We start from the raw sequence: 24,438 nt of genomic DNA on the forward strand, positions 1-24,438 counted from the left end.
CTTGTTCGATGAGAGGAGGCTGTGGATCATGCTCTTGGCTGCCAAGGTGGTGGTAAATGCAAGAGTCACTTCTAAATGCTCAGTCCCAATTTATCTTGGCACAGACTGGTCAGTTTGTGGACTGGCACCAGTCTGTGACCGTGCCCGGAGTAGCACTGTTTTCTACTCCTCTGTACTGTTTTGGAGAGACTGGTCAACAGCAGCAGTGGCCAGTGTAGGCAGAACCGAGTGACCCATGGGGTCATGGCCACAGCAGCATTCATGACCAGTTCTCCCTGCTCCAGACTATCTCTCAGAAATTCCCAGGAAATTCCTGGACTGGACCACTCATTGTGTATGGGCTTCCTAGTCAGATTGGGTGCTCTCTCCGTTGGGGCCCTGTCTTCAACCCCTGTCACCTCACCATACTTCTTTGAACTCAGAGCATCCACATGGTGAGTAGGCAACACGTGCCAGGTCCAAGGCTAAAAGACAAAGACAGTCCTTGTCTTCAAGGACAATGATATCCAAGATGAGTCCAGAAATCTGACGTTGCTGTGGTTTGGCATATGCCCGGCATTGTTCAATGCACTGCGCCAGTGAGAACTGATTAACCCTCCAATAGTCAATCTTCACACGTTCGAGTCAGAGCACCCCTGGAAGCCTTCCGATCACAAAGACAAGGAGTCAGTTAGACCTGAGCCTCGGCGGTAAACTCAGAATTGAACTATTGCTCCATTTGCCAAGATGAGGGCCGTAAGTTTAAGTGTGGAGACACTTGAAATGATACTGGTGAGTCTCTGGTTCTTTGAATTTATTTCACACCTTAAAAGAAAATTCACTGGACCTCAAGTTATTATGCCAACTGTGCTAATCGGTGAGCAATGTGGCTGAACACATGACTATTCTGTTATTCTAACAAGCAATTCATATTATACAAAAGGGAATATTGACCCCCCCTCCCGCTTCTCTATGGGGGGGGCAGATGTCTGGGGGACAGGCTTGCTCCCCCTTTTAACACAGCTGCACCCACTACGGCCTGGCACCCACGTTTGTCGACCTGACCTTGGGCAAATGCTTTGTCTGTCTAACTCATCTGCAAAATGAGAACAACGCCACCATGTCACAGGGTGAGCAACAAGTGAGATGCCGCAGGACGGGATGCATTGTGCCTTTTCAGTAAACAGTTGTTGGATCTATACTCATTCAGAAGCTCCAGGAGCTGAATACATGTCATTAAAGTTCCTTGGGAGGCTAAGTTCAGCTGCAGTTTTGATCTAAAAGCAAATGCTTAAAAGCTGGAAGATATGAAAAGAAAAGGTAAGATTGTTTAAAAAAAAAAAAAAATCCAAGTTTCACCATTCGTTCCTCACCACTTCTCAATGTTACTAAATGACTGGAAGGAAAACAGGTATGTTCTGGCAATTGTAAGGTCTCCAATTTGGCCTCAGTCTTTGACTGGCGTTTGCTTTTCACAAAACAGAGATACAGAGTCCTCCCGTATGCTCTTCCGTCACCGCCCACATCCCTCAACTGCTTCTGAGAGCTTTGCAGGGAAGCCTTAAGAAAAAGGAAGCTTCACGCCTGATTCTGACTTTAGGGCAGAAGCAAGCCCAGGAGGAAGGAAAGGGAGGCAGCAGAGCTGGACAGACGGGCACCGGGGAGTGGCCCGTGCCAACACCAGGACAGCCCTCCCTGGCACCTTCCGTGTGGTCACTCCACCGCAGGTCTGATCCCAGGCACAGCCACTGTGCCTTGCTCACACTGAGAAGCCACTCCTTGGCTGAATGGGGTTGGAAGAGTTAAAACAGGAGGCAAACACATTTTTGTGGTGTGTGCTCGAGGCTCTATTCACACCCATCTCCAGAAAAAACTAATATAAAGAGTAAAAATAGAACAGAAGAAGTTGGAAAATACAGTGCTATTGCCCTTCCATAACTGTCTCTGTGATTTCTAGGTGTTTTCTCTTTCTTTAAAATAATGCTTTTGTGAGTTACCACAAATTTAAAATTGGAGAGGGGACAACACTTTGCAAGTTAAGCATGTTTTGAAGGACAGACTGTGTGTGGACTCTCGAAAGCACCAAATAGATTCAGGTTATCCCTGGGATGATGAAGCTCCAAGAGAAAATTAGTCTTCAAAGTCTCAAGTCATAAATCCCAGAAGATTCCATCTAGATTAGTTAGAATTCATCAACAAGCATATTTAATAGATATATGCCCAAATATAGCATCAAAAATTCCACACAATGACAAACCATGAACATGTAACTACACAGCCACTGAGTGAAAAGAAAATCCAAAAAGTTGGCTTTGATGTCTGTTACGTGACACCTTCTCTGGGCATAAATTTTTCCATGCAAGCATTTTTACTGAAGACTTTTGTGCTCGGCGCTGTGCTAGGATCAGGCATGCAAAAAACGAACAAGTCTAGGTCAGCCTTCAGTGGTTCTGGATGGACCCTTTTTACATTGTTTTAACTCTTTGATTGGCTATTTATTCACTACCCTGGCTCAATATGGAAACAGATGCCATTCAAGCATCTAAAAGTTTTTCTCATTAGCCTTCCAGGAACCAGCGTACACGGAAGCAGGTGGACAATCCAAAAAGCATGATGAATGTTGATCAGATCAGACCTGATTACTATGCTTATTTAAGCTCACATTCCATCTAACAGAATTATTTTTATATAAAATGTTAATTGACACAGATAAAACAGTACCCGGCACATAACAGGCAGTGTGAAGTGGTGCACATGCATTGGAAAAAACAAGACACACACACACACACACACACACACACGTGCACGGGGGTCTGTGTTCAAACCCAGAAGCACAATGTGACTAGGTTTGTGGCCTTGGACCAGTTGATCTCTGAGCCTCATCTTCATTTGTAAAATGTGGATAATCCCTACCTTGCAGCATTGCTAGGAATATTAGAGATAATATATATATATTATATATAGTTTAAGTATATAGTAAAGTACCAAGATAGAGTGGGCAGCCATAACTGTTATTATTATTATATTATTGGGGCTTGATAAAGGCTTGCTGATTGAATAATAGGTAGATTAGCTGACCTCTAAAATCCACATCGACTCTAAAATTATGATACTAAAAATGGAATTAGAAGTTCATACATCAAATCATCTCAAGGATATTTTTAACTCTTGGAATTGTGATGCAAATCTCTTGTGCTTTTCAGAATAAGTACTGATAACGAGACTCATAGAATACAATATACACACACACTCTGATGTACCATTAACATGTCTACGATTGAAATTTAACAGGATTTAACAGGCATCTACGGTTTCTGAGATCTCTCCAGGTTGCTGCTGCCTCTTCCGACACAGCTTTTTTGCCTAAGCTCTCCCTTCCGGAGCACTTCCCTAGGTCATTGTGACATGAGTTTGCCGGGGTTATTATCTCTTTTCACCCTCCCAGCCATCCTAAGACAGCCACTATTGTTCCCTCCATTTTCATAAAAGAAAACTGAGTCTTGGTGAGACGGAGGATCTTTCCAAGGTCACGCAGCTAGTAGGCACCAGAGACTGGGCTTCAACTCTGACATGAAGCCGGTGCTTGCAACTGCTCTGCAATATCACAGCAACTCAGGCAAGCCCTCAAAGCAAAGCGTGAGAGATCGGAGAGACGTGGGAGGAAATGCACACAAAGAAAAGGAAGAACAAATGTCAGTAACATCAACTGCATTCTTTATCGGATGATATTCTGTTTGACTGCATTCTCACCAAGTCTCTTCAACAGAAGACCTATGTGATTTGTTAGCGTTAGAAGTGGCCGAATACAGCAATCTCACTTCTGGGTATATATCCAAAAGAAATGAAAGCAAGATCTCGAACATGAGCACACTCATGTTCATAGCAACATTACCCCCAAGAGCTAAAATGTGGAAGCAACCCAACTTTCCATCAATGGGTGAATGGATAAACAAAATTTTGGTATACACATACAATGGAATATTATTCAGCCTTAAAAAGGAAGGAAATCTTGTCACATGTGACAACATGTGAGGAACCCTGAAAACATTATGCTCAGTGTAACAAGCCAGTCACAAAAGGACAAATACTGTATGATTCCACCCACCTGAGGGATCTAAAGTAGTCAATTGTATAGAAACAGAAAGTAGAATGGTGGCAGCCAGGGCTAGGGGAGGTGTGAATGGAGACTTGATGTTTAGCAGGTATAGAGTTTTAGTTTTGCCTGACGAATAAGTTCTGGAGATCCGTTGCAAACAATGTGCATAGTAACACTACTGACTGTACACTTAAAAATGGTAAAGGTGGTAAATTTCATATTATGTTTTTTAAACCACAACTAAAAAATAAAGTGGTAGAATATATATTTATGTGTATATATATTTGTATATATATATGTGTATATATATCCTTAAAATGTTCCATGATTTAAAAATTTCAAAAATCTATATGTAAATTATAAAAATAGACACCTATGAGGCAACTGATAGCCTTTAAATGTCCTGGGAACCGTCTTGTTTGCTCAGAATGAATCCCCTACCATAACCATGCTTGGCTGTTCTTGTTCCAGCTTCTGGGTCATCATGTGTGGCTAAAATGTCAAGAGTCTCTGAACCATTTGGATTCCATGCATATACCCTTTTTTTGCAGAAAATGAGGAATCTTCCCCTTCCCACCTGAAAGGTGGAAATGCTCCAAAACAGTAAAGTTCATTTCACAAGAACTCTGTTGCTACTTCTAGGGATCAACTTGCCTCATTTTAATTTGCAGTTTCAGTTTTCCTGTTTTCAAGTGGTTTCCTTGAAGACAGTATAGACTACTTTTCTAACCGTGGATGCTGAGAGAGTAATTGTGTAGCTGCTGTAGGAAGAACCACAGAGTCTGCTTTCAGAGTGGTCCTCATCTCAGAATTTTTGATCCAAGGTGGAGGTGAGGAATTCTGACATGCTTTTCCTTCTTAACCAAAATCATCAAGACCATTTTCTACAGTAAAATTTACTTCACATGAAAGTACTAATTTTTTAGCATATTAAGAGATGACCCTAGATTTCTTGAGTAATAACAAATGATTATTTTCTGCACCAACTAAAAATATTTTACCAGTTTCTAAACATTTGTGCCTATGTGTCCAGCACAGTGGGAGAACATATGATTTACCTGTCCACAAAAGTATTTCTTGTTCTCCAGTCCTCTTACACACTAACTGCATTGCCTTATCCTCATTCACTACAACTAAGGGCTGGATTTCTTATTCACGGCATTACTTCCTCCTCCTACTCCCAAGTAGGCACTTAGTTGACATTATAGAATCACAAGGTTGGTTATAATTCCATTTCTTCATCTGACTTTGAACTTAAATGTTCCAATTACTTTGCCTGATCCTAATAAGTCAGGAGCGTGCTAATGCTTGCCTTGGTATTTCTGAAATATACAGGGTTGTGATTAGCATGGGACTGCATCATTAGAAAGCAAAGTTGAAAGCGGGTGAGCAAAATCATCACTTGCATTTAAGTAAAACTGTCTGTTCAGTGAACTTATAATGTTACTATGATCCGAGGGGCACTATATGCCATTACTAAATGCATATTGTAGTGGACAAATCCTATGATGTTCCGGAACCTTCTGGCTTTGTCCACCACTAGAAGAGAAAAGATCCTAGAAGGACAGGCCAGCTCTAATACACAGTACCAACGTCTCTCTGAGCCAGATATAGCTGAAGACACAAAGAACCCTTGAACCACAATGGGGCTGGGGGAAAAGAAGGAAGGAAGGAAGGAAGAAAAAAAGGAAGGAAGGAAAGAAGAAAAGAAGGAAAGAAGGAAAAACTTTAGTCAATTCTACTGGACGGAACTGATGTCTCCAGGTCAAAAAGTGAGAATGCTTTACAGCAAGCCTGCTGGAAGAAAAAAATTAACCCATGCGCGCGCGCACACACACACACACACACACACACACACACGAGATGCTAAAAAACTACATTAGCATCAGTGGTGTTATTTGAGTCCATTAAAAAAAATTAACCCCTTTATATCTGTGTGTAGCTAGGAATAGTGTAAACTTGTAAACTAGGAGAAAAAAAAAAAGGAAATACCTAAAACTGGGAATAATTTGCAGCCAAATCAATTGATAAATGAAAGAAATAAAAAGATGGCACAACTGAAATTGATGCCAAAGATTTATAAGGTTGACTAAGTAAACAAAAATGAATGGATCACCATGGAAATGCATGAATATTGAAATAAGCAAGATTTGAATAGACTAATGATATGCCTCCCTTAGACAGACAGGTGTTGATAACAACAGTGACACTCAATCCACACCAACATCCACACTTCAAATATGTTTCTTCCTAGAAAACGGGCTGGATGTAAAGGTTCCGTTGGTAAAACTTTATAAGCAAAATACATTTTCCAATCTTAAAGGGACTGATTCAATTCTCATCTACTTGAAAAACAAAAAAGGTTTTATCCATTTGCTTTCTGGGTATGAGGAGCTGCAGTTAGCAGAAGTCATTCTCTTGGGCTCTACTAGTCTTTGTTCCAATAAACCTCTCACCAAACTCAATTCTCAGTTTCACTTATCTCCCACACTGAATACTTGAAGTATGACCACTACTCATTAGAAACATAATTAAAAAGACACAACACTAGGTCCCCACCCCCCCATCACACACAGATGAAAACCAATAACCCTTAATCTATTTGTTACCATGGCTACCATAGGATATTTTATTTCAGTAAAACGCTAGGTATTTCGTTTGGATTGTTGCTTGCAAATGAAAGTTGGAGACCTATAAATTTCCACAACTGCAACAGAAATGGAGAGAATGAACAGAAGAAAATGTTTTTCTTAATCATAGTCAAATATGGTTTATAAGGTGTTTGTGCAGAAAAGTTATTAAAATTGGTTAAATGCACCAGCCCATAAACCAATTTAAATGCCATTAAATTCATATAGAGTTTAAGGGCTCATATGCTAGTAATTCCCTGATTTATAGCAGGGTGATAAATCAAGTGTACTCCCGAATATGTATGGGACGGAGACTATTCATCAGGAGCACACAGCTCCATACCTGTACAAACACCCAGACTATGTGACTAATCAAACACATGCCAACCCGCCTTTAAAGTATTCACCTGTGTTCACTGGACATGTTTTCTCTAAGTGTAAGGATGAACAATCTATAAAACTGTTCATCACCACCCCCCCAAAATTAAAAAGTTATCTCTACACCTCCTCTCCATAATTAAAAATATCAGGAATGAGGTAGGCTAATTCAATCTGCTGCCATTCATCCTCAAATGAAATAATTCCTTAAATCTGCCCTTCCAAGGCTGAGTTACTGATAAGACCACCCGGCAAGGGAAGAAACTCTGTAATGACTAGACAGATGACTTTAAAGAGACGGAAACTGGGATAAATACAGCTGTAACCAGGACAGATCTGTCGCTGCATGAGAAGTCCGAGTCCCAGTGTTGCTCGGCTGGTGAGAAGCTGAAGTATGTTGCAGTGGAGCCGGGTTGTCCCTGAGCTGACCAAGTGGAAGTTTTGCAGGCAGCAGTAGCTCGGCGTCCTCAATGGTCTGGTCCCTCCAGCGCTGAGGTCTCGCCTAATGCTACATAAATACCTGCGTCCACGATTCGCCCGGGGCGCGCCGCGGCGCAAGCACGGCAGGGAGGGAGGAAGAACGTTTGCAGAGCGGCAGGGAAGGCAGCGGCGGCGGCGGCAGCTCCTCACCCATCCGCATCCCTGGGGACCCACAGGAGGACCTGCCAACTGACCGCGTCGGCCGTTCGGTCCCAGAGCCCAGGGACGACAACTGGCTTCTCAGCAGGCAGACCCAGGCATCTGAGACTCGCGTTTTGCCGCCACCCCCTCCTCCGAGACGGCTGGCCGCAGGCAGGCAGCGCGTCCCCGCCTTCCCTAGCCAACGTAGAGGCGACTTGCCCCGGGAGCCGTCTCCGACCTACCCGGGATCTCGGCTCCGCGCTCCGGCCCCGGGCGAGCACGCCCCTCCCTCCGGGCCCGGGGCCGACGCTGCCCAGCGCGGGCACCCGCGCCGCGACCGCAGATAACCCCAGCGCTCTCAGCCCGCTCCAGGCCACGGAGACCGGGACGTGAGCCCTCGGCCACCCGGCATCCCCGCGGCAATCGGGGCGCGCGTTCACGCTCCCATACTACACAGCTCCTGGTCCACACTATCCCACACATAAACAACCCCTCCCCACCCGACACCAGTTCCTCGCCCCTTCGCCATTCCCCTAAGCTCTCCTTTCCACCCCCCCCCTCCCGCTGGCACCCACAAGGTGTCAAGGGAAGTGTGTGTGTGGGGGGGTCACAACAAGGTCTGTGCGGGTTCCCTCTCGACGGTTTTCAAGATCCTCTACCTCGAAAGTTACTTGGGATTGAGTGAAGAGACCTGGTCCCCAAATGCGGGATCTGAGGACGCGAGGGGGCAGAAACCCCAACCTGGCTTTTCGCTGCACAGAGGCGTGCACCTCCCCAAAGGGCAGGGCGCGAGGCCACCCCCGGGGGCCAGCCCTCCAGTGCCTCGGGCCCCCAGCCTGGCCGGGGCCCTGGGCCGCTCAGGGAAAGGTGGCCCGGAGAGGGGCGCGCGCCACCGGGCCCAGCAGGGGGGCCGCCCCGGCTTGGGGGGTCACACTCGTTTCCAGCACCTCCGATCACCGCGACAGTGGCCCCAGGCAGCCCCCGTGCATACACACCCGGGGGCAGGAAGTTTTTCCCCCCTTTTTCCCCCTGGAGCAGCGCAGGCGCAAGGACTCCTGCAGCCTGCGAGTCCAGACGCGGGAGGCTCCTGCCGCCGCCGCCGCCGCCGCCGCCGCCGCGGGAGCCGAGCCCAGCGTTCCGGGTTCCGGGCCCCGCTCCCACGCCCGGTCCGGCCCCGCGCAGCCGCCAGGACCCTGGGTCTCGGGCGCCGCATCCTAAGCGCCCCAGCCCGGCCCGGCTCTTACCTCCGGCTGCGCCGCTCCGGCCCCAGCCCGACGCGCAGAGAGCCCGGGGTCGCGGGTGGGCGCAGGAGGGCTGATGGATAGGGGACGGCGCCGGCGGGTGGCGGTAGCTGGGGCCGCTCGAGTCCTGGCCGGGAGAAACGGATCCAGGTCCACCTCCTCGCGTTCCTGCTCTGCGCCTTCTCTCCCTTTTCCTCCTCCTCCTCCTCCTCCTCCTCCGCCGCCGCCGCCGCCTCCCGGCAGCCCAGGGAGGATGCCCGGGAGAGGGAAGTCAGTCCTTCTGCTTGTCAGCCTGTGCGGCTATGCGCGGTGCGGCGCGGCTCTCATCGAGGCGGCGGCGGCGGCGGCGGCTCCGGCAGCATCGCCCCCGCCCTCTCCCCGCAGCCGCGGCGGCCGCGGGGCTGGGGCTGGCTCCGGGCTCGGGTCTCGGGCTCCGGGCGGGGGCTGCGCTCAGACGCGGCGACCGCCGGGGCTGCGGGCGGGCGCTGCGGAGCCGGGGCCGGGGCCGGAGCTGGAGCTGCGGCTAGATCCGCGGTGGCGGGGACGGCGGCGGCGGCGCGGGGGCTGGCGCGGCCGCGGCGCGGGGACCATGCTCCCTTCTGGCTCGCTCCGCTCCGGGTACCGTCTGCTTTAGCTGCGAGGGAGGCGGGCTTCGGCGCGCAGCCAGGGGCGGGCGGAGCCAATCACGGGCGCCCGAGTGGGCGGGGGTGGCGGGCGGGGGAGGCGGGGCCCCCCGGCCGGGCACCGTGCGCTGCTCCCCGGGCCCGAGGGATCCCCGGCAGCAGCGCGCCGGGCTGGGGCGGCCAGCTAGTGGGTGTGTTCGTCCGTTCGGCTGGCCGCCGCCCCCGCCCCCTGCGGTGGCCCCCGGCTTGCCCGGCTCCACCGCCGCGCCCGGCAGACGCACGGCGCGCGTGGCCGGGTCTGCTCGGCCCGGCCTCTGGGCCCTGCCGGCCCCGGGTCGGGGGGCCGGGACCGACGCGACTCCCCATCTGCTCTCAACACCTGAGGAAACTGGCAGAAAAGTTTGAGAAGGAAAAGTCCGATCGTCTTTCAGCTTCCATCTGGCTGTGACACTGCAGCCGCGGGAAGGAGCAGGAATTGTCCGCATCTCTGAAGGGCCAGGACTAGCCGTCCAAATCCCGTCCGAAGCCCTCTCTGAGTCTGCCCTGCCTCTCCTCGGTGTGCGCGAACTTCCCTGTTCACACTGGTTCTCTGGAATCCACGCAGCCCTACTCGGGCCACACTGGCCTTTCCTGTCTACACCGACCCCACGCCCCCACCCCAGCTCTCTCTCGCGTGCGCTCTCTCTCACTGTGTACCCTGACTTCTCGATCTCACCCCCTCTCGGTCTACACAGGCTGTCTACACAGATCCTAACTTCGACTTTCACAGGAAAGGCTTGGCTGCCCCGTCCCCTCCCCAGTGAGAGCTTTTCCATCAGGCCAGAACCTTTCACTTCAGCCTGTCTTCCCTTCCGCTGGTCACTCTCCAGATCTGGATTTTATTCCCTGACCTCTCTTCCTCCCACCTCTCCCTCACTTGGTTTTGAGTTTCAGAGGAAATATCTGCTCCCCTCAACACACCACCCCTGCCTGAAAGTAATGGCGTGAGGGCCCCATCCTCATCCTCTCCCCTCCCTCCACTCCCCCAGGCGAAGGCCTGAGGCCTGGGGCCTGGCTGGAAAGTGGGGAGGGGCGCGGAAGGTGATGTGGGAAGCTGCTGGGCCTCAACTGGGAGGAGCTGGCCCGGGGAGGGCTTTGCCAGTCCCCGCCCCCAACTGCCAGGGCAGAGGCAGGACCTTGTCAGTAAATCCTTTTCTCCCAGCTCCCTCCTGTAATGTCTGGTTCAGGCCTCTGCTGTCCTTGGCTGTAAACTCAGTGCAGGGATTGTGTCTTCTTTAATATCTTGTGCAAAGCAGAGTACAGTGTCGTGGCTGATAAATAATAAATAATAATAATCTACTGAGGGTGGCAGGAGGACTGTCAGTGAAACGAAATGAGGACACCAGGGAGATGGACCATTGGTGTTAGAGTAACTGCATTTCCTGGAAGAAAACATGCATCCAATGAAGTTTTGGTGTGTGGAGCCTGGGGCTCAGGGTGGGGGGACACAGCAAAGCACTTTAGGGAGGAACCCACTCTTGAGGATGGCACAGCCAGGAAAACTGGTGTGTTAATAAGACAGGGGACAGAGGTGCCTCAAAGGGAGCAGGGTGGAGCTGGGGGGAGGAGGGCTCTAGAGTCCTCAAGCAACACCTGACGGTGAGGGATAGCTGTGGCTTGAATACTAAGTTCTTAAAATTGTAAACGAACAGGGATAGAAGAGCAATGTAGACAGACAGTAAGATGGAAAAAGAGGAATTTCTTGGGATTTAAAATAGATGCACAGGTAATATCTCGAGCAACTCAATGCAAAGAGAAGGAGAACAAAGCCACAGGTGTGAGTGAGCATTTGTTCATGCTGTAGGAAGCGGTCCTCTGAGATGATCTGCATGGATCCACCAACTGTGAACATGCAGGAATCCACCCAGCTGCGTTCTGGAGCAACATCCTGTGTGACAGCTGTAGGCATTACAGAAGTGTGGCCAAGGTTTGCAGGGTCTGGGATAGGTTAAGGTCTCAAAATTTGAAGCACTCACAATGTCTTACACATAATTTTAAATGATCGATCCTCAAATGCAAGAAGAAAATATGCACTCCAAGAATCCTTCGTTGGCTACATCTCTAGGTGCAAGTGAAAGGATTCTCCCCAGTTTCCCTGCTGGCATTATCAGAAGGGCTGTGCCATATCCTCATCTAGAGGAGGACCTCCTTTGACCATGGTGATGCCAAGGCTGCTGGTTCTGGAGCCTTGTAAACTCTTCAGGGTTAGAGTTGGATAACAGCTCACCGGGGGAGCCAGCTTGTCAGGGAGGATGAGAAAAGCTGTGCGTATTAGAGTCACAGTGGGCTTATCTACCCTCTGCTCATTCTGCCCTCCTTTCATTGCCAGAGCCTGAATGCAAATAAGGATTTCCAGAGTTACATGCCAAGGTCTTCCTCTTCATTGGTGCTCTGCCCAGCTGGGAGCTGTTTGGTGTGGACATGCCATTTAGAAAGGGTCTGCTCTGTTCTACAAATCAGCTTCATTTCACCTGGAGTGCTATAGTTCACGTCCTGTGTCCCAGTGCACCCAGGGTCTTGATGACATAAACTGGATTTGTGTTGTGTGAGGAATATCCTCTCTCTCTGCGTAGATCTTGCTGGTGTCTGGGATCTTTGCTGGGTTATTCACTGCCCTGCTCTGTGGTCCATGGGATGTGCTCCATGGTTGGTATGGATCTCTCTGCGTGGTACATGGGACTTGCTGGGTGTGATGCATGGGAACCTCTTCCTCCATGGTCAAAGATTTCTCCAGGAAGCACCGGATCAGCTCAGTGGGTGTGCTCCAAAAGCCAACTCCCACCATCCCATGTGGAGTCCCAACCAGGGCTCTGGGATCAGGACTAGTGTGTATACTCCCAGCAGACAGGTTGTGAAGGAGTGGACTCTTGGTGTACAGGGAAATAGACTGGAAAGCTCCAGAACATCCATTCCCTGCTCAGAGCATAGACCATTATTTGTGCAATCAGACAAGGAAAGGCCACTGCTGTCATCTAGGGGAAGGTACCAGAGAAGGAACATCAGGACCACCCTGGGTGCCACAAACACCCACCGTGGCCAAGGTGGACTTCTCTCGTTTTTGTGTCTATAATAATAACCAGAGCAAAAGAACCATTTACTCTGTGGCTACTCAACCAGGCATTGTACTAAACTCTACCTGTGATATCTTGTTAATCATCATAGCAACCTGTGGAATTGATATTATCAGCCACCAAAACTGAGTCCCACAGAGCATAGGTGAGCTCCTGCAATCACATAGCAAAATGGAAGAGCTGGAATTCGAGCCTGGTTGGTGCCAAAACCTCTGTTCTTTTAACCACACTCATCACAAATATAATTTCTTTTGTCATTAGCCCAGTGCTTTCTCCTTGGATTAGACACAGTGGATACTGATTTTGCCTTTGTCAGCCAGTCCTGGACACAGAACTGGAGATCAGTCTTAGAATATAGAGGACTGAAGTAGAAGAGGGGCAAGCGACCCTTTGATTACTGAACCCACAGGCCACCTGGAAGAGTGGAAGCCTCATCAGAAACCCTCGGGTTTGACAGGACATCTGTTTCCAGGAGCACAGTGGGTATAAACAGAGCAGCTGCCAGCCTCTGTGCTGGTTAGGGTTTTGTATTTGCTGTCTTTTTTTTTTAAACATTATGCATCATCTCTATTTGGCATCAAAAGCATTAATAAATCCTACATACGGCCATCCCTCCAGTGGTTAATCAATCCATAGAAATCTATTTAGCACCTACTGTGTGTCCAGCATTTCAACCCCACGATGTTGATTAAAGCAGGAAAGAAGTCACAGAGGCTGATTTTTCACCATGGCCACCCTGCTCTGTGGTGCGTCACAAAGGCACATGTCAATCATTCAATCAGCTATTTACTGTGAGCTTCCTTCGTGCTCAGCTCTGTGCCGGCAACTATCAGGAAGACAGGGAAAGTATAAGGTGGTTTACACGCCAATCATTTTTACCCACCTATTCCCCCAAAAGGGGTCGAGGCAGCGTAATACAATACTTGGGTCTTGTTCCTGACAAGGGGTAAGGTAACAGTGGTTGTTATCAAGAAATATAACTTAGTGCTCAGTTGTGGTTAGAAAAGACTCCAACTGTTGTGGGGTCAAGGGATCCACTCCATAAGAGCTAGGCTGGTCAGAATGGCTTCCTGGAGGAGGCAGCACCTCCTGTGAGGAGGTTTCCATGGGATGCAGAGGGAGATCAGGCAAAGGGGACATCAGGGGCCCGGAGGTCTGGGAGGTAGGATCGCTGGGTTAGGGAGACTCATCACTATCTAATACTTTGTAAAACCCAGCTCATTGGTAACAGTCATTTCCTTTGGGTGAAAGCAAAAGTGTATTTTCTTTCTTTGTCCAAATCAGTGAAATACTAGATTCTAAGAGTCAGAATGAAACCAGTGGTGTCTTTTTTTGGCATTTTCAATGGCAGGAATTCAGCACCTTTTTTTAGTACCACTTGTTTGCAGGTGGCGGGAGTGCTAATTAGACAGACCCACTAACAATTTTCCTGGGTAGCTCTGACTCCCAAACTGACAGCAGATACTGCTTGGGCGTTTTAAGAGAGTGGCTTCTACTCTCCCCATTGATAATGTGGTTCCTCATTCACGGTGGTCTGAGGGATGGATTGAATTGTTGCTCAATATGTGTTTATTGGTTATTAAATTGTTCACAGTGACCAAAATTTCACTTTGCTTTTTCAATGTTTAAGAGGGGGCCAGTGTTTCTTTATGTGAGAGTATAAAAATAAGAACCAAATGACTGGTAGGATAGATTGTAAGGAAACTTTAGTTAGAATTTTAGAAGATTCTTTTACTCACTGAGGCATGTTCATTAAGGATAAAATTCAGGAGACTTTTGAGAGAAGATTGAGCCCTCACAGCTCTTGGCATAAACATATGTTTAAGCTGTTTTTAAGAATAAAGAGGTAAAGGTTCTGCCTGTCCCCTGTTCAACTCTAGAATCCATTGGTGCCACTGTTTTTTCTTCTCTGTCTGGATTTTTTGGCAGTACTTAGGGCCAGGATTATGTTGTAAGTGTGGTCGTTTTGAAGCCCTGAATTAGGCCAGAGGCAGGCCAGTGACCACACACCTACCCGGGCTGGTGACTACTCCGCATTGAGTGTCTCCAGGACAGGGACCCTTCGCTGTCCTCTGCCCTCTTCCGGGACTCAGGCTGCCTGAGAACGTGTGTCACAGTTCATGTGGGCTGCAGAGGGAGCACAGCAGAAGGCAGAGGGGGTGACAATTCAGAGCCTTTGGCAGCAAATCACATTTTCATCAGCTGTTTAAGGAACACGGCCAGGTCCATGGCTCTGGCTCAGGAGTTATTATTGAGCTCCACACCCTCAAAGCCGAGGTAGCCTGTCATGTGCCAAGCAAAAGGCAGCCCTTCTAGGGAACAAATTCTCCATTCTCCCCGGAGATGGAATTGTTGGGAGTCAAGCTTCACGAAACCTCAGAGTTCGTGATAAACTTCGGTTTGCAGCATCTAATGGTTTCAGCTATTTTGGGTCCTTTGGAATATGTAACGTTCACATCCATCCCTACCAGAATTTGTGAAGCTGCACATGCTTTCTGTGCAGAGGGGTCCAGGAGGAAGAATTTGTGAGGCCATGCCCAGTGGAAACATGAACATCAGCAACATCACCCCGAGGCTCCACCTCCAGGTGGGGAAGTGATGACTTAACAAGCCACGAAAAAGCAATAGCTCGTGAACTGGAGGTTCCTGCTGAATACTTAGTGAGGGTCTTAAAAATAGCCCCAAGTCTATGATAAAAGCCACCATCTGGTCCAGGTGCACCTTGCTTTAAGAAAATATGATATAAGAAAATTCATAATTATAAAGCAGAGGATTTTCTAGTTGGCATCACAAAAGGATGCATGGATTTCCCTTAAGTGAAGCTATTCCCTTAGATACTTAATCTGTGGCTGATTTACTAGAAATTCCATTCATATACAACTGGCCAAAACCACATTACTTTATTTGCGTTTATTTAAGATTTATCACCTACCTACTTCAAGAGGTCTTGAGTAACTTACGGGTTGCCTTTAGGAATGAGGCGGAACAGACAGGAGATGGGGGTAGAGACCTCAAACACTCACCATGACCGGGTCGCACATCCGGCTCTACAGAAAACAAGTGCAAATGTGCTGGGTTACCTGACTGTATAAAGGAAGGCACGTTTTCATCAGGTTATAAAATGTTTTGAATAGAAACTGCTTAAAAATCAGAGACTATTATAAACGGAAGACTGTAGCATTGTTGAGGTAAAAGTGTTCTCCTCTAGACTTTTGGAAACAAATGCTAAATGTGGAAAAGTACAATGCCATAGGCCTGTTATGTTGATATTTTTCACTACTTTTAAACTTTTAAAAAATATTTACCAGAAAATTTTCATTATAAAAACAATTTGATCCTTTGTAGATTCAGAAAAATAGTGCAAATCAGTCACATTTCCTTTAGGTGGTTGTGAATTTTCCTAGAAAGCAACAGGTATGTTCTACTAAAAGTGTAAACCTTCAATAACGTTGATATGACTTTAGGACACTTTCAAAATTAGCCAGGGAGTTCTGGATAATGTAAAATTTCACTAGAAACTACCAGAATTTAAATATTAGAATAGGCAGGTTTAGAAGGGCTTGGAAAGAGTCAGAACAATATTTGAAATCTTAGATATTTCTATACCAATCTACAGGTAAATCCAATTAAACTGAGTTTATGATTTAAAAAGGGTGCAGCTATGACCTAATTGTTATAATCAAGACTGTTTTTACTTTTTTTAAACATGTAATGAAGATTGATATGTGGAAGTTGATGTGTACGTGTTATTCGAAAGCAATAGAACTATTAGTTGAGGCGACAGTGTATGAAATAATGACGTATTAATTATGAAAATGTCAACAATAGCAGATATTAGTTTAGCACTTACTATGTGACACTGTTTAAAACTCTATCTTTCTTGTTTCTTTCTTTTTAAAATTTCAAATTGTTTCTCATATTCCTTCCAACTGAACATGTGAAAATTAATGAATCCTGAGTGTAAAAATTTTGATGCAGACACTTGGAGGGAAGGGAAGATGCTCTATTTTTACCAGGGAGTCTGATGTGACCCAGCTGGCTGGCTGGAAGATACAGACGGGTCATTCCAGACACACGTCTCAAATCCAGAATGGAATTTGGACACTGCCTTGCACTGGTGAGCTCTGGGCATTCGTGGCCCATGGTTGCATCTGCCATGCCACTGAAGTCTGACCTAAAGGAGTCTGGAAGATAAGATTAGAATGAATGAAAGAAGCCCAAGTGTACTGGTTAGCTAGTGCTGCATAACAAATTTCCCTGAAATTTAGCACCTTAAAACAACAAATATTTACATCTCACACAGCATCTGAGGGTCGGGAATCCAGGAGCAGTATAGCTGGGGGGTTCTGGCTCAGGGTTCCTCACAAGGTTGCAGTCAGACATCAGCTGGGGCTACAGTCATCTCAAGGCTCTACAGGGGCTAGGAGATTTGCTGCCATGCTCACATGGCTGTTGGCTGGAGGCCTCGGTTCTTTGCCATGTGGTTCTCTTTACAGGGCTACCTCAAGACATGAGCAGCAAGTGTTGAGAGAGAGTGAGAGAGCAAGACCAATCTTGGACAGACCACACAGACCAACCCTGGTTTACTGTGAGAGGGGACACAGGAATACCAGGAGGTGGAGATCACTGGACACCATCCTGGAGGCTGGCTGTCTCAACCATTATCCTGGATTCCATGATTTCCAGAAAGTGGAAGAATGGGTATGGCAGGGTATAGTTAGTTCCAGGAATTCAGGCTTCTGCAGGTCCCCAAGAAATCAGGGGACATGAGACCACAAAAGGGCAGATGGCTCCAGCAGGTGGGATTCTAAATGTGTGATTGCCAATACTCTTGAAGAGAAAGAGCAAGGTGGGACTGGGTGCTGATGAAGCCAGAGTGCTTGCTGGGGAAGCTCACCTTTGAGCAGAGCTGGCAAAAGGGGTGAAGGGCCACAGATGTGGTAATTAATTAAGGCAGAAAAATTGTAAGGACAACAACAACAAAAAGCTTATCTTATTTGACATGAGCAGAAAATCAAGAAAGGCACTGATTCGTGATTGTGGTGAGTTTCAGTGGAGCCAACTCTTACTAAGCGCCATGAATGTAGCAGGCAAAGTGCCAGGTGTGGAAGATACAAAGATGATTAAGAAAAGGTCATTGCCCTCAAGGGTCTCCCTGTCTAATGGGAAGGCAAACACATAAACAAATGCCGTTCAGCATGGTCATCGCCATAATGAGATTCAGTCCAGGTGGAACAGGGACATCAGGAAAGGCTCTGCAGTGCTACCTGGGGGCAGGTGGGTCAGGGAAGGCTTTACAGAAGAGATTACACCTGAAGTGAGTTGTTAAAGATGAGCAGGAATTTGCCAAGTGAACAAAAGGAGAAAGGGCGGTGAGAACAAGAGTCACCCAACACTGAGGTGTGACCGAGCCTGGCAGGCTGAGCAGCTGCTAGTGCTTTATATGATTACGGCAAAGTGGAGGTGCAGACAGGGTGAGGGGGAGCCTGGAGCCCATTTCACGAAGGGCCTTGGGTGCCTGCACCAGGTGTGAACAGGGCAGTGTTGCTCAAAGTGGGGCCCTACATCAGACTCTCCTGGGAGGCTTGTGAAAGTGCAGGTTCCTAACCTCCTAACGGTGTTGGCAGATTGTTCACCATAACCATCTCTTCTCTCTGGGCTCGACTACATTTCCCAGGCCCCTTTGCAGTGAGACTGCATGTCCCAGCATCCTTGCAGTCAGACAATATTTCCTCGCTCCTTCACCGTAAGGTGCGCCCATGTGACTGGGCCCTAGCCAATGTGGCGTGCGGGGAAGTCATGCTGGCCATTTCCAGACCTGACCTGTGGAAATCTGCCCTGCACCTTCTCCATGCTCTTTTCCTTCTCTCTGAGCTGCTGCAGAAAAGCACAGGGATCTCAGAAGCCCCACGTTGAAAATTCCAGAGCGACAAAATTGAGGAAACCCTGGGTCCCTGAATCATTATTTGGAGATGGCCACCCTCTGATCTGGAACACCCGTTTTTGGGCTTTATGAGAATGAGAAATACATTCTGTGGTGTTTGGGACGCCGCACATTTTTGGATTTGTTTTACCAGCTAGTCTTAGCCTAGCTAATACAGCAATTGACAGCCGCTGAGAAGAGATTTGGAGAATCTACCTTTTTAACAAGTACCCCAGGAGAGTCTGAGAATCACCGCTGGCGCCAAGGGGAGCCACCCGCTCGCGGGCTTGAGGCAGACCAAGGACACCATTTATTTGCATTTTAGAATGACAGCAAGAGCAGAATTTCGCCCCCTTCTTCTTTGCCAAGGAGCAAAATCCACTGACTAAAAAGAAAAAGAAAACTTTGGTAAGAGAAAATTGAAGCTCCAGATGAGTAAAGAGATTCTAACAGCACCAAGCTGCTGTAAATGAGCTCAAGTCTCTTGGCCAGGACAAATTACACTCCAGGGAGTAGAGAGAACTCGCCACTGAAGCTGCAAAGCTTCTGCTGATAATCTTTACAGAACATGGAGACTGTGAAGGAAATTGGAACGCTGGAGATGGCAAAATACAGCTCCGATTAGCAAAGAGGGGGAAGGATTCTGCACACTACAGAAATGGGGCTATCCCATCCATCCTCATTAAGTTCCTCCATCAGATTAGTTAAGGCTGATTTGTGAGCACGTGAAAAACGGTGCAGAATTCTCTAGAAGCCTGTGCGGGTTCTTTAAGAACAAGCCACGACAAGGTATCTGCTTTGTGGTAGGCTTGCTAGATTATTATGTCAGGGAATTGCGTTAGCTGTGGTGGAGACAAAGCACACCTCGGCTTGGTATCTGGCAGGGAATCTCATGGTAAATTTGTGCACGAGATGAAGTAATTTCAGGTGCAGGCCAGTAAGCCAAGTGGGTGGATTTGGAACTGGTTATGGCCGTTCCCTAAGATGCTGGTCAATGTCATCGTGGAAGTAAGTTTCTAGTTAAAGGCCGCAGTTGTCTCACTTGGTATTTTTATTAGTGTGCAGACACAGATGACTTAGTTAATACTTAACACATTGTGAGACGAGATGCAGAGAATACTTTGGTTGACACCACAGGGCCCAGAGAACAGACGACAGTGCTGAGCTAAGTGTAATGATAGGAGATGAAACAGAGAAGCAGTGGGGTCAGGCGCCCAAGTCCAAACAGTCCCTGCATGAGTTCAGGGCCGAGAGGCAAAGGCGGCTGTTGGAGAGAAAAGGACAAGAATTGCAAGCGGCAGTAACATGGCACCAGGCAGCGGAGCCGTGCAGCTGCTCAAAGCCCAGTGTGGTCTTGGGTTGAACCGAGGGGAGCATCGCGGAGGTGCTGAGTTCCCCGCGGGAGTCACACTGCACCAGGAATGTGGCATTTGGTTGTGGGTTCCCTTTCGCGAGATGCCTGGGAGTGTCCAGAGGAGGATGCCCAACATGTCGCAGGGAGAGAACAAAGAATCCTGTCGTTTGAGAAACCTTTAAGGAACTGAAAAAGGTCAGTCTGATGGTAAGGAAACCAAGCGTTCAGGCACGAAGCCTCTGGGGTTGGCGGAGACCTGATGCAGGTATCTGAAGGGGTGTTAGTCGCAGAGGCGCCAGGTTTGGGGGAAGGGCCTAGGGGCAAAGTTCAGGCCCACCTGCGTGTGAACTCGCTGCAGCTACCCCACAGCTGTCGTAAGAGGGGCTACTCAGGATTGGAAGCACCTGTCAATGGAGATGGCTGAGTGGAGGGTAGGAAATCCGTTGGTGGGATGTCACAGAGGAGACGAAGGAATCTGTTGGGTGTTTGGCCACAAAAGAAATCATTAAAGTCCCTCCAGACAGTAGTAGCTACTAGTACTGGGTGCCGTTTTATGAGAATTTAGAACATGCCAGGCACTGTGCTAAAGTGGGCCTGAGGGTCCACGTGGTTTCCTTTTGCTTCTGCAACAAATTACCGTAAAATCAGTGGCTTAAAACAATACAACTGCATTACCTTACAGTTCTGGGGGCCGGAAGTCCAGAATCAAGGTGTCTGCAGGGCCATGTTCCTTCAGGAGGCTCCAGGGGAGAGCGCTCGCCCTTGCCTTTTCCGGCTTCCAGAGGTTGCCTGCACTCCTTGGGTCTCGGCCCCTTCTTCTGCCTTCAAGGCCAGCAGCAAAGTATGTCCAGATCTTTCTCTGGCCTCTGCTCCTGTCACTGTACTGCCATCCCTGACTCAGAACTGCCTGCCTCCTGCTCAGAAGGACCCTTGGGGTCCTACGGGGTCCACCTGGGTAATCCAGGCTCCTCTCCCCATGTCAAGGTCCTTAACCCCCCCTGTAAAGTTCCTTTTGCCACATAAGGTAACATACTCGCAGCTTGTGGGAATTAAGAGGCCAGCATCTTGGGGGGCCACTATTCTGTCTACCACAGACCCTTTATGTCTTCCCTCTTTAATTCACTCCCTCACCAGCGTGGAGAGTTGCACATTGCGTCCACTTAGTAAATGGAGAAACAGAGCCTCAGAGAAGTGCAGTAAACCCACAGCGTCGCCATGGAACAGTGCGGCTGGGATTCGAACCCAGTTCTGTCTGTCAAAGCCAGACTCTCTGATGCTGTCCTGTGTGTGCTATTATTAATATTATTATTAGCATCTGTAACTCTAAACACTAATAATCACATTTCTTTAATGGTGTTAATGTAGTGGTGACATTATTGCAGCTTGTTTTTCCAGGATGTAGCGCAAGTCAGACATCCCTGGCTAATATTAAATTTAACCGGCCTCCCCGAGCCGTCTCCCTAGCATCCTCAGCTAACAGCTTTTTCCCCTCCTGGATTTTGTCACCTTGGGCCTTCTCAGCTACAAGAGTTTGAAACAGTGTTATTTTCTGAATTCAGATCTGACAATCTTTGTAGACTAAAGGTTACACAGCTGCTAAAGTTTGTTTTTAACCCAAAGTAACAGAGTTGTCAGGGAGAGTGTAAAAAGATTCCCGAAATGCCGGTTAAAAATCTAGTGATTCTGCAAGGCAGCAGGAGCAGCTCTGCGGTGATGGTATGTAGGCCCTGGGCAGGGATAGAAGCGCAGTGTCTGGCTGAAGCCCCCTCTCTCCCCCAAACTGGAGCTCGGCCCTGAGATGGGCAGCGAGCAAGTCTCCTGTTCGGGCCTCTGTGCTGAACGTTTCTTCCCACATCTGGACATCCGCAGCCTCGTCTGCCCCAGTGCAAAGCCAAGCCAGAGGGAAAGCCAGTGCCTTGTTTTATGGGTGGAGATCCTGACCCTCCCAGTCAAATAACCAACGCAAGGCAGAGACTGGACCTGAAGTCAAGGGACCTGGGTTCTAGTCCTGGCTCTGCCACTAGAGGCTCTGGGAGCGTGAGTGTGTCACATTCTTTCTCTGGTTGTCCTTTCAGGGTGCCCCACCCTGGCCATTTGGAACCACAGACTGTCAGTCAACATCATCTGCCCTCCACCTGTAGTTCTCCCTGTGCCTGACTGTGCTGGGCGGGACCTTGGGTCAATCCAAGCGGAGCCAGATGTGGGCTGCGCAAAGCCTGGCTGGCGGGAGGCCTCGAGCACGTGTGGAGGGGTCACTGTGACATCAGGAAGTGTTTAACTGCAGCCAGCAGGCGGGCGAGAGAGCCCAAGGGGCGCAGGAGGGGCTTTCCTGGGGGTGGGACTGTGAACTGACTGTGATGGCCAGGCGTGGCTGGGTGGCTGGAGAGGAGTGGAAGGGCCTCCTGTCCACTGGGTTCAGATCCCATTCAACCACGCTGGCCCTGCAGAGCTGGTGGTTTCTAGATGGCTCACACAGCAGTGCAGCTGCTATCAAGTCTTTGCCATAGGGTTGGTATTGATGCAGTGCCTAGATTCTAGAAAGGAAGGAAACTAACATTTTTGAACACTTTCTTTTTGCCAGGCATGGGGCTAGGAAGGAGAGAAACTGCCCTTACTGAGCACCAATTTTGTGCCAGAAATCAGCTAGGTGTTTTCACTGGCCCTGGATCGCCCCCTGGGAAAGGTCAAGCCGACGTGCCTGTAGATACTAAACTTTACATAAATAACATAAGGACTGGATAAGGTGATAATTAGTGAAGATGGAAGAAAGTAGCAAGAGTAACAAGTAATAAGTGAGGCAGTACTGAGTTTGGGAGTACCCAGACTCCATTTTCGTGCCAGAACTCTTATGTTAAGGTGTGAGAGATGCTGCTTTTAACATGTCCCAGAGGGGGACTTGATCTCTTGAAAATAATATTCTGCTGCTGACTTGTGTTCACTGTTCAGCTTGTGGTCCACTAGGACTCTTGAATCTTCTTTTCTCATACTTGGGTCTAATTAGCTTTTGTGTAGTTGCATTGTTCCCTGGAATACTCCCTTCTCAACACTCAGCATTTCTGTGACAAAGTGTGGAAACAGAGGAAATAATTTTTTTAAATATTCAATTGATTTCTTTTTTTTTTAAACAGCTTTATTGAGTTTTAACTTATATACCATAAAATTCATCCATTTTATGTATGCAACTCAATGAATTTTAGTAAATTTATAGAGGTGTGCAACCATCACCACAACCAATTTTAGAATATTTCCATTACCAGAGAGAATAATTTAAGGGCACAATACAATGAATGTGGGCATATTCAACCTACTTGAGCATGCATTTCTGAAACTGTTGTACTTAAGAAAATCTGTCAGTAAATTTTGAGTTCCTTCATGGTATACTTTTGCAAAACAAAGCAAAATGCAGCAGAAGGAAGACTCTATGTGCCTGAAATCTCAAAAAAAATCATTGTCTATTTTGCATATCACTTCATTAATAAACAGATTATTATATAAGTAATTATTTTAGAGATGACAAGTGCCATTAGCTAATACTATGTTGTTGTCTATTGGGACACATAAAAAGTCTTTTTAATTTGCTCTTCAAAAAAATCACTTACACCCACAAAACCACTTTAGTCAACAGAGTAAATCTAGGTATGGGCAAACCTTAGTTACCATGGCAAAAACAGCTTTACTTTTTTATCATTCTAATTTATTTATATCTGGTCAGCTTCTCTTTCCTCTCTAGAATTCACTGTTTGGGGGAAGGACTTGTGTGGTGAAAAGTACCCCAATTCCATGCTCTTGCAAAAGTGGCCAACCCTCTGGCATGAAAAGCACCATTTAGCCATCCAGCTCCTCAGGGGTGAAGAGCGCACTGAATAATGGCTGCGGGGATGGTTTCCAACAGTCGGAGAGTTCGGAGTCTGGTGCTGGCTCCATTGCTGGGTGCGCCACTGCTTCCATGGCTTATTGGCTGTGGTCAGACCCCCTTCCTCCTAGTCCACACTCTGTCCTCATGCTGGAGGTCCACCAGATGCAGAGAATTATTCCTTCCCAAGCAGAACGGGAACTATTCTTCCAATCAAGGTACTGGAAAAAACACGATTCTAGATTGGAAGCTCTTATAATGCTCTCAAGTTCTATTTGTAAGAGTATGAAGGAATAAATATCATGCTGCTGTTTGCTTTTATGAGTAAGAGACAGACATCCAGAAACAAACTTGCACGAGAGACTTATTTATCTGTATGTTAAAAAAATTTGGAGCTATACATTCAGAAAGGCGCACGATTTTAAAGTATAGCCCGATAAATTTTTTCATAGTGAACAACCCAGTTGAGGACAGAGAATATTGCCCATGTCCCCAAGGGCCCCTCTTATGCCTCTCCTAGTCGTACCTCCACAGAGTAACCAATATCTGGAATGGAATAATCCAGGATGTATTTTTTTGTATCTGACTTTTTTCACTCAACATTAGTGTCTGTAAAGCGATCCATGTTGT

The 24,438-nt window shown here is 47.7% G+C and overlaps 1 protein-coding gene across 1 annotated transcript in view; it reads right to left on the minus strand.

The window, feature by feature from the left end:
* Positions 1-9,572, minus strand: part of KLHL29 (kelch like family member 29) — a 287,072-nt gene extending 277,500 nt beyond the window's left edge. Inside the window, exon 1 of the mRNA XM_069494807.1 lies at positions 8,949-9,572. The gene's annotated coding sequence lies outside the window, so the exon portion shown is untranslated. The remainder of the gene's footprint in view (positions 1-8,948) is intronic.
* Positions 9,573-24,438: the final 14,866 nt, after the last annotated feature.

The sequence above is a fragment of the Eulemur rufifrons genome, chromosome 19, assembly GCF_041146395.1.
Source record: "Eulemur rufifrons isolate Redbay chromosome 19, OSU_ERuf_1, whole genome shotgun sequence".
Lineage (NCBI taxonomy): Eukaryota > Metazoa > Chordata > Mammalia > Primates > Lemuridae > Eulemur > Eulemur rufifrons.